The sequence below is a fragment of the Macaca mulatta genome, chromosome 11 (assembly GCF_049350105.2).
Source record: "Macaca mulatta isolate MMU2019108-1 chromosome 11, T2T-MMU8v2.0, whole genome shotgun sequence".
Taxonomy (NCBI): domain Eukaryota; kingdom Metazoa; phylum Chordata; class Mammalia; order Primates; family Cercopithecidae; genus Macaca; species Macaca mulatta.
In genome coordinates this window covers 58,321,480-58,336,231 of record NC_133416.1, presented here as the reverse complement: position 1 = coordinate 58,336,231, position 14,752 = coordinate 58,321,480, and the positions used below count along the sequence as shown (strand labels likewise).

The 14,752-nt window shown below is 43.6% G+C and overlaps 1 protein-coding gene, 1 long non-coding RNA gene and 1 pseudogene across 21 annotated transcripts in view; 2 read left to right on the top strand and 1 right to left on the bottom strand.

Annotated features, from left to right (window-relative positions):
• The window catches only part of LOC144332901 (prohibitin 1 pseudogene), a 52,126-nt pseudogene extending 37,515 nt beyond the window's left edge, over positions 1-14,611 (top strand). The window contains exons 2-4 of the transcript XR_013401104.1: positions 120-243; positions 4,117-4,202; positions 7,385-14,611. The product of XR_013401104.1 is annotated as a prohibitin 1 pseudogene (transcript). The remainder of the gene's footprint in view (positions 1-119; positions 244-4,116; positions 4,203-7,384) is intronic.
• Positions 1-14,752, top strand: part of TFCP2 (transcription factor CP2) — an 83,088-nt gene that overhangs the window by 37,515 nt on the left and 30,821 nt on the right. For 2 of the 19 annotated variants that reach the window (XM_077952303.1, XM_077952304.1), the window contains one exon: positions 12,257-12,470. The gene's annotated coding sequence lies outside the window, so the exon portion shown is untranslated. 19 annotated transcript variants of the gene reach the window in all.
• Positions 2,502-11,151, bottom strand: LOC144332907 (uncharacterized). Its single transcript, XR_013401112.1, has 2 exons — positions 9,113-11,151; positions 2,502-8,763 (listed from the first exon to the last, which is right to left on the bottom strand). It is a non-coding gene; the product is annotated as an uncharacterized LOC144332907 (long non-coding RNA).

The following is a 14,752-nucleotide window of genomic DNA, read 5'->3' as shown; positions in this document are numbered from 1 at the left end:
TTTTTTTGTTGTTTTTAGTAGAGACGGGGTTTCACTATGTTGGCCAGGCTGATCTTGAACTCCTGACCTCATGATCTGCCCACCTTGGCCTCCGAAAGTGCTAGGATTATAGGCGTGAGCCACCGCGCCCGGCCAGGGAACCTTCTTTAACTTGTTTATTGCTATATTCCTGCCACCTAAAACAGGGCCTAGAACATAGCAAGTGCTCAAAGACTATTTGATGAATTCAAAAAAGAAGAAAAGGTTTTGAAGGGATTTACTGAGACCATGTCAGACTGAGTGTTTTCACCCCAGTAGTGGTGATGGGTATGTGTAGACCTGAACAAATACCCTCACCCTTTGTGGTAATGTTTCTTTTTTATTTATTTATTTATTATTATTTTTTTGAGACGGAGTCTCGCTCTGTCACCCAGGCTGGAGTACAGTGGCCGGATCTCAGCTCACTGCAAGCTCCGTCTCCCAGGTTTATGCCATTCTCCTGCCTCAGCCTCCCGAGTAGCTGGGACTACAGGCGCCCGCCACCTCGCCCGGCTAGTTTTTTGTATTTTTTTAGTAGAGACGGGGTTTCACCGTGTTAGCCGGGATGGTCTCGATCTCCTGACCTCGTGATCCACCCGTCTCGGCCTCCCAAAGTGCTGGGATTACAGGCTTGAGCCACCGCGCCCGGCCGTGGTAATGTTTCAAGATGGCTCACTGAGGACCTCTGCAAAGTCAAGTCTTGCTATAAAAAGATGGTCATTCTAGATGACATAGAGATCAAACCCATGCATTCTCTTAGTTTATTAATACATAGCACTGAGTAATTAAGCTCACCAATCCCTCCTCCCCATTTGGATTTAGTTGACACGGGATATGGCCTGAAAGGGATTTTTTTAAAGCTCCCCAGGTGATTCTAATGTGCTGCTGCTAAGATTGAGAGCCACTGCTATTTATATGCCTTTCATACAGACCTGACTTGAATTTAGTAATATAATATACAAATACAGCAGAAGATGACTTGAAAACTATTTTATTTCTAAATACTTTCTGACTTAAAAAGCAGGATCTGATTGTAGTTTTTTTGTGTGTGTGATGGTCTTGCTGTGTCGCCCAGGCATGATCTCGGCTCACTGCAACCTCTGCCTCCCAGGTTCAAGCAATTCTCCTGCTTCAGCCTCCCGAGTAGCTGGGACTACAGGCGCCCACCACAACCCCTGGCTAATTTTTGTGTTTTTAGTAGAGACAACGTTTCAACATGTTGGTCAGGCTGGTCTCAAACTCCTGGCCTCAAGTGATCCTCCCTCCTCGGCCTCCCAAAGCACCAGGATTACAGGTGTGAGCCACTGCGCCTGGCCCTGAATTGTATGTTTTTGTTGTTGTTGTTTTTTGTTTTTGAGATAGAATCTCACTGTGTTGCCCAGGCTGGAATGCCGTGGCATAGTCACGGCTCACTGCAGCCTCAACCTCCAGGACTCAAGTGATCCTCCCACCTCAGCCTCCTGAGTAGCTGGGACTACGGGTGCACACCATTACACCTGGCTAATTTTTAAAATTTTTTTCTAGAGACAAGGTCCCACTATGTTGTCTAGGCTGGTTTTGTTTTTTGTTTTTTGTTTTTTTTTTGGAGATGGAGTCTCGCTCTGTCACCCAGGCTGGAGTGCAGTGGCGCAGTCTTAGCTCACTGCAAGCTCCACCTCCCGGGTTCACGCCATTCTTCCACCTCAGCCTCCCGAGTAGCTGGGACTACAGGTGCCCGCCACCACACCCGGCTAATTTTTTGTATTTTTAGTAGAGACAGGGTTTCACCGTGTTAGCCAGGATGGTCTCGATCTCCTGACCTCGTGATCCACCCGCCTCGGCCTCCCAAAGTGCTGGGATTACAGGCGTGAGCCACCACGCCCAGCCTAGGCTGGTTTTGAACCCCAGGGCTCAAGTGATCCTCCTGCCTTGGCCTCCCAAGTGCTGGGATTATAGGCATGAGGCACAGTGCTCAACCTGTATTTGTTTGATTATCTATCTAAGTAGATATTATTCCTATTCTTAAGTAGCTGAATTACAGTATGATCTTTTAGACTTGTCTTTTATTATGTTTGTTTTAAAAATACTGTTAAAGGAACTGTAAATAAACTTGATTTAATTTGGTACAAAGTTCTAAGGGGCACAAAAGACTAGAGCAGTGTTTTTTCCAAACTTCAGGCTGTAGTAAAAATTTTAAATGAAGTCAAATAGAGACTACCAAGGCCAGGCGGGGTGGCTCATGCCTGTGATTCCAGGACTTTGGGAGGCTGAGGCTGGCAGATCGCTTGAGCTCACAAGTTTAAGACCAGTGTGGGCAACATGGTGAGACCCCATTTCTACTAAAAATACAAAAAAATAGGTGGGCATGGTGGCATGCCTGTAGTAGTCCCAGCTACTCAGGAGGCTGAGGTGGGAGAATGGCTTCAGCCGGGGAGGTGAAGGTTGCAGTGAGCCGAGACGGCACCACCGGACTCCAGCCTGGGCAATAGAGCCAGACCTTGTCTCAAAAAAGAAAAAAAATACCCAAATTAGTAAGTATTGTTTCATGAAACTTTTCAGTTCTGTAGACGCACAAATATATGTATGTGTGTACTGGGTCTGAATATGAAATAGCTTACCTAATACGAATGGTATTTCAAGATGTTGAAAGCTACAAAACTAGAGTATATGACAAGAGGGAGGAAAGAAGATAGTCATCCCATCATTCCTTTAATGGGGCTACACTGTTACACACATTTATTTTCTCCTTTTTTCTCTGTTTCTTATACATTTTTTGTTTATTTTCTTATCCAGTTGCTTAATTTTTGGATCTGGCCATATTGTTCAAATTCTTTAACACTGTTTCTTTCTTTTTCTTTTTTATTTTTTGAGATAGGGTCTCACTCTGTCGCCTAGACTGGAGTGCAGTGGTGCAATCTCAGGCCACTACAACCTCCACCTCCCCAGTTCAAGTGATTCTCGTGCCTCAGCCTCCCAAGTAACTGGGACTATAGGCACCTGCCACCACGCCTGGCTAACTTTTGTGTTTTTTTTTGTTTTTTTTTTGAGACGGAGTCTCGCTCTGTCACCCAGGCTGGAGTGCAGTGGCCGGATCTCAGCTCACTGCAAGCTCCGCCTCCCGGGTTCACGCCATTCTCCTGCCTCAGCCTCCCGAGTAGCTGGGACTATAGGCGCCCGCCACCTCGCCCGGCTAGTTTTTTGTATTTTTTAGTAGAGACGGGGTTTCACCTTGTTAGCCAGGATGGTCTCGATCTCCTGACCTCGTGATCCGCCCGTCTCGGCCTCCCAAAGTGCTGGGATTACAGGCGTGAGCCACCGCGCCCGGCACTTTTGTGTTTTTAATAGAGACAGGGTTTCACCATGTTGGCCAGCCTGTTCTCAAACTCCTAACCTCAAGTGATCTGCCCGCCTCAACCTCCCAAAGTGCCGGGATTACAGGCGTGAGCCACCATGCCCAGCCAACACTGTTTCTTTACCCAAAGAGTGAAAACAAAGGCCAGGCATGATGACTCACGCCTGTAATCCCAGCACTTTGTGGGGCCAAAGCGGCAGATTGCTTGAGCCCAGGAATTTGAGACCAGTCTCAGTCTGGGCAACATTGCAAAGCCTCATCTCTACAAAAAATATAAAAATTAGCTGGGCATGGTGGCACACACCTGTAGTTCCAGCTCTTCGGGACGCTGAGGTGGGAGGATGGCTTGAGCCCAAGAGGCTGAGGCTATAGTGAGTAGTGATTGTGCCACTGTATCCCACCTGGGCAACAGAGGAAGACCGTCTTTAAAAAAAAAAAAAAAAAAAAAAAAAAAAAAAAAAGAAGCTGGGCGCGGTGGCTCAAGCCTGTAATCCCAGCACTTTGGGAGGCCGAGACGGGCGGATCACGAGGTCAGGAGATCGAGACCATCCTGGCTAACACGGTGAAACCCCGGCTCCACTAAAAAAATACAAAAAACGAGCCGGGGGTAGTGGCGGGTGCCTGTGGTCCCAGCTACTCGGGAGGTTGAGGCGGGAGAATGGCGTAAACCCGGGAGGCGGAGCTTGCAGTGAGCTGAGAGCCCGCCACTGCACTCCAGCCTGGGCAACAGGGCGAGACTCCATCTCAAAAAAAAAAAAAAAAAAAAGAGAGAGAGAGAGTGAAAATAGGTATATTTTATTGGCAATGTAGTTAAAGGTTTTATAGCATTAAATTGTTTTAAAAGGTAATTTAAGTTCAGATGAGTTATATTGTAATCTGAGATAGTTTTATGCTTTATTTTTTTCTTAAACGTCATACAGTGGCTTTTGGAATGCACTTTTTTTTTTTTTTAGTAGAACTGTTCTAAGTAAGGTTGACTTAATATTTTCCTTTGCACATTCACCATTACTATTAAGTTTTGTTTTAGAACAAAGAAATTTTTTAGAAGCTTTGTTATCTTATCGCATAACAAACCACGCACAAAAACTTAGTGGCTCAAAACAACAATGACTTCTCATGAATCTATGGATTGACCGTGCAGTTCTCCTTCATGTGGAATCAGTAGGCTGAGGCTGCAGTCATTCTGAGGCCTAGGCTGGGACATTCAAGATGGCTTACTTACATGTTTAATGCTGGGCTCTGCTGGGACACTGGGTTGGCTGGAGCTCGCTGTCTTTCCGTGTAGCCTCAGGACCTCCCCATCTCCACTGAGCCACTCCATGTGGTTGCTTCAGCAGAGTAGCCAGACTTCTTACTAGCAGTTCAGAGTTCCCAAAAGTGCAAAAGTAAAAGCTAGCAATCCTTCTTAAAGACTAGACCTACTCTGGCGCGGTGGCTTACGCCTGTAATCCCAGCACTTTGGGAGGCAGAGACAGGTGGATCACGAGGTCAATACTTCAAGACCAGCCTGGCCAGCATGGTGAAACCCCATCTCTACTAAAAATACAAAAAATTAGCCAGGCATGGTGGTACACGCGTATAATCCCAGCTACTCGGGAGACTGAGGCAGGAGAATCACTTGAACCCAGGAGGTGGAGTTTGCAGTGAGCCAAGATGGCACCACTGCACTCCAGCCTGGGTGATAGAGCAAGACTCTGTCTAAAAAAAAAAAAAAAAGAAAGACTAATTCCTAAACCAGAACTTGCACACTGTTATTTCTCCCACATTATTGTTAAAGCAAGTTACCAGCCCATATCCAGTGTGGAAGGCGTGCTGCGAAAGGGTGTGAATACAAAGAGCTGTGGGTCATCTGAGACCATCTTTGGAGATTAGCTACCAAAGTCACATTTAGCAGCCTAGTGATGAAATCTCGGGCGGTTTTTATGATATTTAAAACTTAAGACTACTTTTGGATTATTTAGATTTTATTTATATTCATTTTGCCCCCAACCAGTTGTTCCTCTATTTTAACATTTGTTCTATTACAGTTAGATAGGAACTATCTAGCAAGTGTTTAGCTGAAAGTTAGGCATAAATGAAAAAGAACTTGTTGTAAATTGGTTAGGGAGAAGTGAGTACAAAATAGAGAATAGATGATGTCATAAACTTTGTGTTTAAAAAAGTAGTAAGAACTTAAAAAGGTATACCATTTATTTACTGCTGCTGAAACCCTGAAGACCAAAAGGACAGAAAAAGAAAAGAAGGAAAGGAAGGAAAAGAAAATAATTTTATTTTTAAAAATTGATAATGTGATTTTTCATAGTTAGAATAGTAGCTGATACTTAGTAGGTAATAAATCTTTGAATGACTGAAGTTTTCTTTTCAAAAGGGGAGTTATTCAAGGCCACCTTGAGTGGAAAAAATATTTTTAAAGGGAGTTATTGGTATTTTAGGAAATACATATTTTACTCAGCTTGTTCATAGACAGTTTAGAAGATCTGAGAGTATCATTCATTATACTGACAGCATAGTTCACCTTTGGCCAAGTGGATGTTCATAAGATATAGAAGTTCACTGAGAACTGAAAACCTTTTTATATCTTAACTTTAACCAAGAATATCATTTTTAGGGATTGTTTGTGATAGAACAAAGCTATACTGATGGGCCTGTTGTATTTGGTATACAGAAGATTTAGTATGCCTAGATGTTATCTATATTTTATTTTATTATAGTTTGTCTATTCCTTGTTTTGTCATGGCAAGTACACAAATGTACAAATAATTTTTTTTTTTTTTTTTTGGAGATAGAGTCACACTCTGTCACCCAGGCTGGAGTGCAGTGGCGCAATTTCGGCTCACTGCAACCTCTGCCTCCCAGGTTCAAATGATTCTCCTGCCTCAGCCTCCCAAGTAGCTGGGATTACAGGCACCTGCCACCACGCCCAGCTAATTTTTATATTTTTAGTAGAAGGTTTTGCCATGTTGGCCAGGCTGATCTTGAATTCCTGACCTCAGGTGATCCACCCGCCTTAGCCTCCCAAAGTACTAGGATTACAGGCGTGAGCCATTATGCCTGGCCAGTTTTTTTTAAGACAGTTTTTTTTAAAGACAGATTTATAAGCCTGTTGGTTTAGCCAGTATGTAGGGTTTTATAGTTATCATTTGGCTCTGCCTTCTATAGCAGATGGAAAATATGCTTTGGACTTTGTAATGGCAGTGAACTAGTGATATTTCCTATCAGAGGAGACTATATGCCAGTTAGTATTTTCTAATAATAAATAGGATCCCTAAACACAGCCCAGTGCTTTTTTTTTTTTTTTTTTTTTTTTTTGAGACTGAGTCTTGCTCTTTCACCCAGGCTGGAGTGCAGTAGCATGATCTTGGTTCACTGCAGCCTCTGCCTCCCAGGTACAAGCGATTCTCCTGCCTCAGCCTCCTGAGTAGCTGAGATTACAGGCGCACACCACCACACCTGGCTAATTTTTATATTTTTAGTAGAGACAGGGTTTTGCCATGTTGGCCAAGCTGGACTTGAACTCCTGACCTGAGGTAATCCACCTGCCTTGTTCTCCCAAAGTGCAGGGATTACAGGCGTGAGCCACTGCGCCTGGCCAACAGCTACTATTTTTAATGTTGTTTTTGTGTTTGTAGGTTTTTTGTGATGGGGTCTCATTTTGTTGCCCAGGCTGGAGTGCAGTGGCACAATCATGACTCACTGCAGCCTCCCAGGCTCAAGCAATCCTCCTACCTCAGCCTCCCAATTAACTGGGATTACAGACGCACAGTACCATGCCCAGCTAATTAAAAATTTGTTATTGTAGAGATGGGGTCTTATTTTTTACCCAGGCTGGTCTCAAATTACTGGTCTCAAGCAGTCCTCCTGCCTCAGGCTCCCAAAATGCTGGGATTATAGGTGTGAGCCACTGTGCCTGGCTCCAATGGAGCTTTTTTTTTTTTCCTTCCAGTTTTAGAATATTTTTATCCTGCCAAAAGATTCCCTGTGCCCATTTTCCTTCCAGTGCAGCTTCTAATACCTGAACAGTCTCACAACATTTAGTCTTTTTAGAATAATAAAACCATAGAACTGATTTGGAGACCCTTTTAAAGAGGTCAGCTCATCTAACCCTGAGCTACTGAAATCTCTTTACACGATAGAACGAAAAAGACTTCTTTGCTTCAGCAATCCTCTTTCTCTACATATGACATGAGTTTAGGTCACCTCACTTATTTATCTCTCTCCTTAGATTTTTTTTTTTTTTTTAGACGGAGTCTTGCGCTGTCGCCCAAGCTGGAATACAGTGGCACGATCTTGGCTCACTGCAACCTCTGCCTCCCAGGTTCAAGAAATTCTCCTGCCTCAGCCTCCCGAGCAGCTGGGATTACAGGCGCCTGCCACAATGACCAGCCAATTTTTTGTATTTTTAGTAGAGACAGGGTTTTACCATGTTAGCCAGGCTGGTCTCGAACCCCTGACCTCGTGGTCTGCCCGCCTTGGCCTCCCAAAGTGCTGGGAATTACAGGCATGAGCTACCATGCCCGGCCTCTCCTTAGATTTTTTAAGTCCTCTCAAATGTGTACATTCAGAACTAAGTATATTCAAGTGTAGTCTGATTTGCATAGAGAATGACATTTTCTTCATTCAGACTTTGCTTTTAATGAAACCTGATATCAGTGATTTTGGCAGCTGTAACACACTGTTTGTGTCTTTGAAATAGACTTTTTTAAAAGCCTAGTCATTTCTCACTGTCCTGTGCCATTTTGTTTTTATTGTTTTTTTTTTTGTTCTAAGCTTATGACTTTGTATTTATCCTTATTAAATATGATCCCCTTAAATTTAGCCTCCTGTTCCAGCCACTTACAATTACTTAAAAAGTTGGTAATGGCATACAGGGTGTTTACTTTCCCATCCCAGATTCCTGTCATTTGCACATTTGATCATCCTCCTTTCCATATTCTCATCCAAGTCATTTATAAATAAATGTTGCAAAGGACAGGTTACTCTGGACCCCATTGCATACTACTGAGCCTTCTTCCAGATTTATCTGCAACTCTTTAGGTACAGTTGTATAATTATCTGTGAAGCCACTTAACTTTCAAGTTAAAAAATACATATTTTTTCACTTTGCACAGTGATATCAAGAGAGACTTTATTTTATGCCTTGCTGAAATCCAGATACTATATTTATGCCTATAGCATTTGCTGGCCTAACCATATAAAAAAAGGAAAATGGAGTTTGGAGATGTTCCTGATACTAGTTTTTATTAATGAACTATTCTTTTTTTTTTTTTTTTTTTTTTTTGAGACGGAGTCTCGATTTGTCGCCCAGGCTGGAGTGCAGTGGCCGGATCTCAGCTCACTGCAAGCTCCGCCTCCCGGGTTTACGCCATTCTCCTGCCTCAGCCTCCCGAGTAGCTGGGACTACAGGCGCCCACCACCTCGCCCGGCTAGTTTTTTGTATTTTTAGTAGAGACGGGGTTTCACCATATTAGCCAGGATGGTCTCAATCTCCTGACCTCGTGATCCGCCCGTCTCGGCCTCCCAAAGTGCTGGGATTACAGGCTTGAGCCACCGCGCCCGGCCTGAACTATTCTTTTAGTAACCTATTTTGCAGTCTTGCTTGTCCTGCACATCACATCAACTCTAGTATAAGGTACGGAGAATATATTCTCCTTTCTTTTTGAAAATTGTTTCTGCATGGTGGCTCACACCTGTAATCCCAGCACTTTGGGAGGCTGAGTTGGGTGGATCATTTGAGGTCAGGAGTTCGAGACCAACCTGGCCAACATGGTGGAACCCCATCTCTACTAAAATACAAAAATTAGCTGGGCGTGGTGGTGCATACATGTAATCCCAGCTACTCAGGAGGCTGAGGCAGGAGAATCGCTTGAACCCAGGAGGCAGAGGTTGTGGTGAGCCGAGATCGCACCACTGCACTCCAGCCTGGACAACAGAGTGAAACTCCGTCTCAAAAAAAGAAAAAAAAAAAAAAAAAAAACAGAAAAGAAAAGAAAATTGCTTCTGCAGACACACAAAGCTAATGTGATATTTGGGATTGTTAGAATCATGAGACTTGTCTGGGTTTCCAAAGTGTCACTCATGGGTCTCATCTGCAGATTCTTCAAGTTCTCTGGTGTAGAATTCATCCAGGAATTCTTTATTCATTTAGACAGATAGGCATTCTTTGACAGTCTCCTTATTTATCTTGGTCAGTAATCTAGTTTTCCTAATATTTCTTCTTTTCTTTCTACTTTCAAGATGATTTTTCTTGTCAGAAAAGATAGAAGAAAAACAGGAATTGAGATGTTCTGTCTCTGCTTTATATTAATTAGTAATATGCCATTTACATCAAAGAGTGGGCCTGTGTCTTCCTTACCTTTTTTGCAAGTCTCAGCACATTCTGGGCTTCAGCTTCAGCTTCCTTCTTGATGACACATCAGTGCAATTTTTAAAAATAGTTTCTTTCTTTTTATATATGTTGTGTATGTCTGTCTAATTCTTAGTTGATTGGTGAGCTTTCCAGCTAGTCTCTTTAGATAAGCCCCTTCTTTTTTCCCCCATCTATCTTAAATAATGTGAGATTGCCAGAATTTCATTTTTGAGAACCTCAATCCTGTTGTCTTCCCTTTTAGCACCTCAGACTTAGGTCCTGTCTTTAGCACTTCAGCCTTAGGTCCTGTCTCCTTGACTGGTTGAAGCCTGTTCTCAGAGTCTAGTTGCTGCATCTAGCTGTGCCCCTCGCCCTTCTGCCTGCCTGTCTGCCTTGGTTGTTTTCTTTTGAGGCATCCACTACTTCTTTTCTGATCAATTTCTTCTTATTCAGATTAGGTTCCAAGTTATAATTCTACTTATTTCTTCTACCTTCTGGATGATAGAATAATTAGCAAGGCAAATTTTAAAAATCTTATATGCTGCTTTTTAGTTGTATGAGATTTTTCCGTAGCAGAAATCTTTTATCATTACTGGCTTTATGGTAAAATCACAGGGCCATCTCTCCTTGCCAGGTCTCCTCCCTGATCTGACCTTACATCCTTCCCACAAATCCCAGAAAATCAATCTATTTTCTTAAAGTTGTTATGGCCAATTGTTTGCTGGATGTTTTTTTTCTTTTGAAGCTGGCCTTAGAGTAGAGTGTAGTCTCTTCAGCTGTTGCCCTTCCATGCTGTAGCTGACATAGGGATGTTAGTATGCTTTTGTTTCAAATGCTTTATTCTCATTTAGTGGAAGCTAAATGAGGGTTACAAATAGGAAAGTTGAAGTTCATGACATCTTATTGTCCCAAGTTAGCTTCTAAGTTCCTTAGACGCTATCTACTGCCTTTCTTACTCAAGGTAACACTCTTCAACCCTCTCCTTCTCCCTTTTCTAGGCTCTTTCTAGAACAGGGCATCTCAAACAGCTGGTAGGCCTGAAGGAAGAAAGCTAAACCACAGTTATGAATTAGTAGAGACCATTCAGGGGCTGCCCTTTCTCAAAAGGGTAATTTATACCTCAGGAGACTGTGAAGCAGCTCTTTGTGGAATCTTAGTTACATTCAAGAAAGATCACTCCTGATATTGCTTCTATTCCTCTTCCTTTCACTCAATTGCTTTCTGCTATGCCTTCATGCTCAGGTTTGGATTTCCATTTAGGGGTATACATTTTTAACATATACTCAACTTATCCTTTTAACAGGTGTGATTTCTATATCTTTTTTTTTTTTTTAATTGGAGTCTCGCTCTGTCACCAGGCTGCAGTGCAGTGGCGTGATCTTGGCTCACTGAAGCCTCTGCCTCCTGGGTTCAAGCAATTTTCCTGCCTCAGCCTCCTGCGTAGCTGAGACTACAGGCGCACACCGCCACGCCTCGCTCATTTTTGCTTTTTTTTTTTTTTTTTTTGAGACAGTCTCGCTCTGTTGCCCAGGCTGGAGTGCAGTGGCGCAATCTCTGCTCACCGTAAGCTCCACCTTCTGTGTTCACGCCATTCTCCTGCCTCAGCCTGCTGAGTAGCTGGAGCTACAGGCGCCCAACACCACGCCCGGCTAATTTTTGTTGTATTTTTTAGTAGAGACAGGGTTTCACCATGTTAGCCAGGATGATCTCGATTTCCTGACCTCGTGATCCACCCACCTCGGTCTCCCAAAGTGCTAGGATTACAGGCTTGAGCCACTGTGGCCGGCCAATTTTTGCATTTTTAGTAGAGGCGGGGTTTCACCGTGTTGGCCAGGATGGTCTTGATCTCCTGACCTCAAGTGATCCACCTGCCTCGGCCTCCGAAAGTGGTGGGATTACAGGCGTGAGCCACCACGCCTAGCCTGTGATTTCTGTATCTTTATACTTTGATCAGAGATAGGGTAAGATCAAAAATTCCAAAATGATTATAGTGTATATAGTGCTGAGTATTCTGGTGAATGCAAACAACCTGTCAAAGGATAGAATTACAGCAAATTTAAAAGATCTCAGTTGGCTTTCTTTGTGATTCTAGAATTGAGAATTTTATTCCATAAAATATAGTAATTGTTCCAGTGAGCTGAGCAGAAGAGGTTAGACAGAAGGGCTAAAGGAAGCAGAAGCAAAGAACAGAGTGTATTAGTTACTTTTCAAAGTTACTTTTTCTTGTAAGGCTGGGAGAGGGAGAATGAAGAATAGAGAAGTAACTGATTGATTCATGTGGAGGTCAGAGTGGAAGCAGGTGCGAGAGGGTCCTGTAGAAGAAAACATGGCTGCCAAAGTGTTTGAGTCCATGGTAAGTTTGGCTTGGCCTTAGCTGTTGCAGGAGGCATGTGAACTCTGCCTTATATAATGTGGATGCTGGGCACAGAGCTGTCATCTTTGACTGATTCCAGGACAAAAATGACAGGACATTGTGGTAGGGGAAGGGACTCACTTTCTCATCCCGTGGGTACAGAAACCGATTATCTTTGACTGCCTTTCTCCGCCACATCATGTACCAGTCATCACTGGTAGCAAAGATTTACAGAATGTCAACATCACACTGCGCATCATCTTCCTGCCCGTCGCTAGCCAGCTTCCTGCATCTTCACCAGCATCGGAGAGGCCTATGATGAGCGTGTGCTGCCGTCCATCACGACCGAGATCCTCAAGTCAGTGGTGGCTCGCTTTGATGCTGGAGAAGTAATCACCCAGAGAGAGCTGGTCTCCAGGCAGGTGAGCAACGACCTTACAGAGCAAGCAGCCCCATTTGGGCTCATCCTGGACGATGTGTCCTTGACACATCTGACCTTTGGGAAGGAGTTCACAGAAGCGGTGGAAGCCAAACAGGTGGCTCAGCAGGAAGCAGAGAGGGCCAGATTTATGATGGAAAAGGCTGAGCAGCAGAAAAAGGCGGCCATGGTCTCTGCTGAGGGCGACTCCAAGGCAGCCGAGCTGATTGCCAACTCACTGGCCATGGCGGGGGACGGCCTGATCGAGCTGTGCAAACTGGAAGCCGCGGAGGACATTGCGTTAACAGCTCTCACGCTCTCGGAACATGACCTACCTGCCAGCAGGGCAGTCCGTGCTCCTCTGGTTGCCCCATGAGGGCCCACCCTGCCTGCACCTCCGCAGGCCGACTGGGCCACAGCCCTGATGATTCTTAAACACCGCCTTCCCCCCACACCCCAGAAATCACGGTGAAATTTCATAATTGGCTTAAAGTGAAGGAAATAAAAGTAAAATCACTTCAGAACTCTTAAAAAAAAAAAAAAAAAGAAGAAGAAAAAAAAATAACTGATTGGGCCAGGTGGCTCATGCCGGTGATTCTAGCACTTTGGGAGGCTAAGAGAGAAGAGCTTGAGTTCAGGAGTTCAAGACCAACCTGAGCAACATGATCAGACCCCATCTCTACAAAAAATTTAAGAATTAGCCAGACATGGTGGTGCACACCTGTAGTCCCAGCTACTTGGGAGGCTGGAGGATCCCTTGAACCCAGGAATTGAAGGCAGCAGTGAACTTTGATCACGCCACTGTACTCTAGCCTGGGTGACAGAGTGAGACCCCCTCAAAAAAAAAAAAAAAAGAAAAAAGAAAAGTGGCTGATTGGTTAACATCAGGCTACTTCAGGCTACTATTTTTGTGTGAGGATTAAAGCAGAGGGAACTTCATTATCATGCTGTTTGAAGATTTAAACTGTCCTGTTTGGGACATTAGGTGTTCTGTCTCTCCTGATTTCTTAGAAGATAAGATAGCTGGCCCGGCGCGGTGGCTCAAGCCTGTAATCCCAGCACTTTGGGAGGCCGAGATGGGCGGATCACGAGGTCAGGAGATCGAGACCATCCTGGCTAACACAATGAAACCCCGTCTCTACTAAAAATACAAAAAAATTAGCCGGGCGTGGTGGCGGCGCCTGTAGTCCCAGCTACTCGGGAGGCTGAGGCAGGAGAATGGCGGGAACCCGGGAGGCGGAGCTTGCAGTGAGCCGAGATCGCGCCACTGCACTCCAGCCTGGGCGACAGAGCGAGACTCCGCCTCAAAAAAAAAAAAAAAAGAGAAGATAAGATAGCTTAGTTTAGGTTTAACAATGTAGAACTTAAGATGGATGACTCCATTTTTATTTTTAGTCTGCTTTGTTGGGGCCTAGTATAGGAGTTTAGTGGCCTCCTATAGTTTTTATTTAACAAAACAAAAGTATACATCATATCAGTGAATATTTGCTAAGAACAGGAAAGAGAAGTCTTCCTTTCAAATAGCTTACGATTCATTGAAATTAATTAATCCAGGCACAGTGGCTCATGCCTGTGATCCCAACACTGGGAGAAGAGGTGGGAGGATTACTTGAGGCTTGGAGTTTGAGACCACTCTGGGCAACATAGCAAGACCTCCATTTCTACAAAAAATAAAAAATAAAAAATAAATTTAAAAAAAATGAACTAAATGCATAAAGCAATCAGAACATATAATAAAATGTTAAATTATACATTGGCAACAGCTACTTAGAATCTACCAGAATGGGTTTGGGTTTTCCTTATCTAAACTCACCTCTAAGGAAGAGCAGACTTGGATTTCCAAAACCGTTTCTTTCTGGATGCACTTGTTTTTGTTTTGGTATAAATAGGGACCTAGAATTGTATTTCCAGTGACCTTTAGCCTCTATCTCTAGGAATGTGGAACTGAATGGTACTTTTGCTCCCACAGCAGACTAAAAGAAATGCAGTGTAGCAAGATTATGAATAATTGAAATATGTTTGGGGTTTATAGATCTTAAACTCTCTGATGAGGAAATATAGTCTTGTGTATTTGGTTTGGCTGTACTGTTTTGAGTTAGTTTTAGGGGTAACTTTGAGAATCAGTTTTAGAATTCTAGCCCCAGATAGCAGTCCTTTGCTTAGTCATGGGTTAGGTGTAATGCCACATGATCCTGAGAAGACTAGGAATGGTTGCTGTTTATTAACCTTGGTTGGTAGTGATACTTGAGAAGAAAAAATAGCCACCCTACATTCATAAAGGTTGAA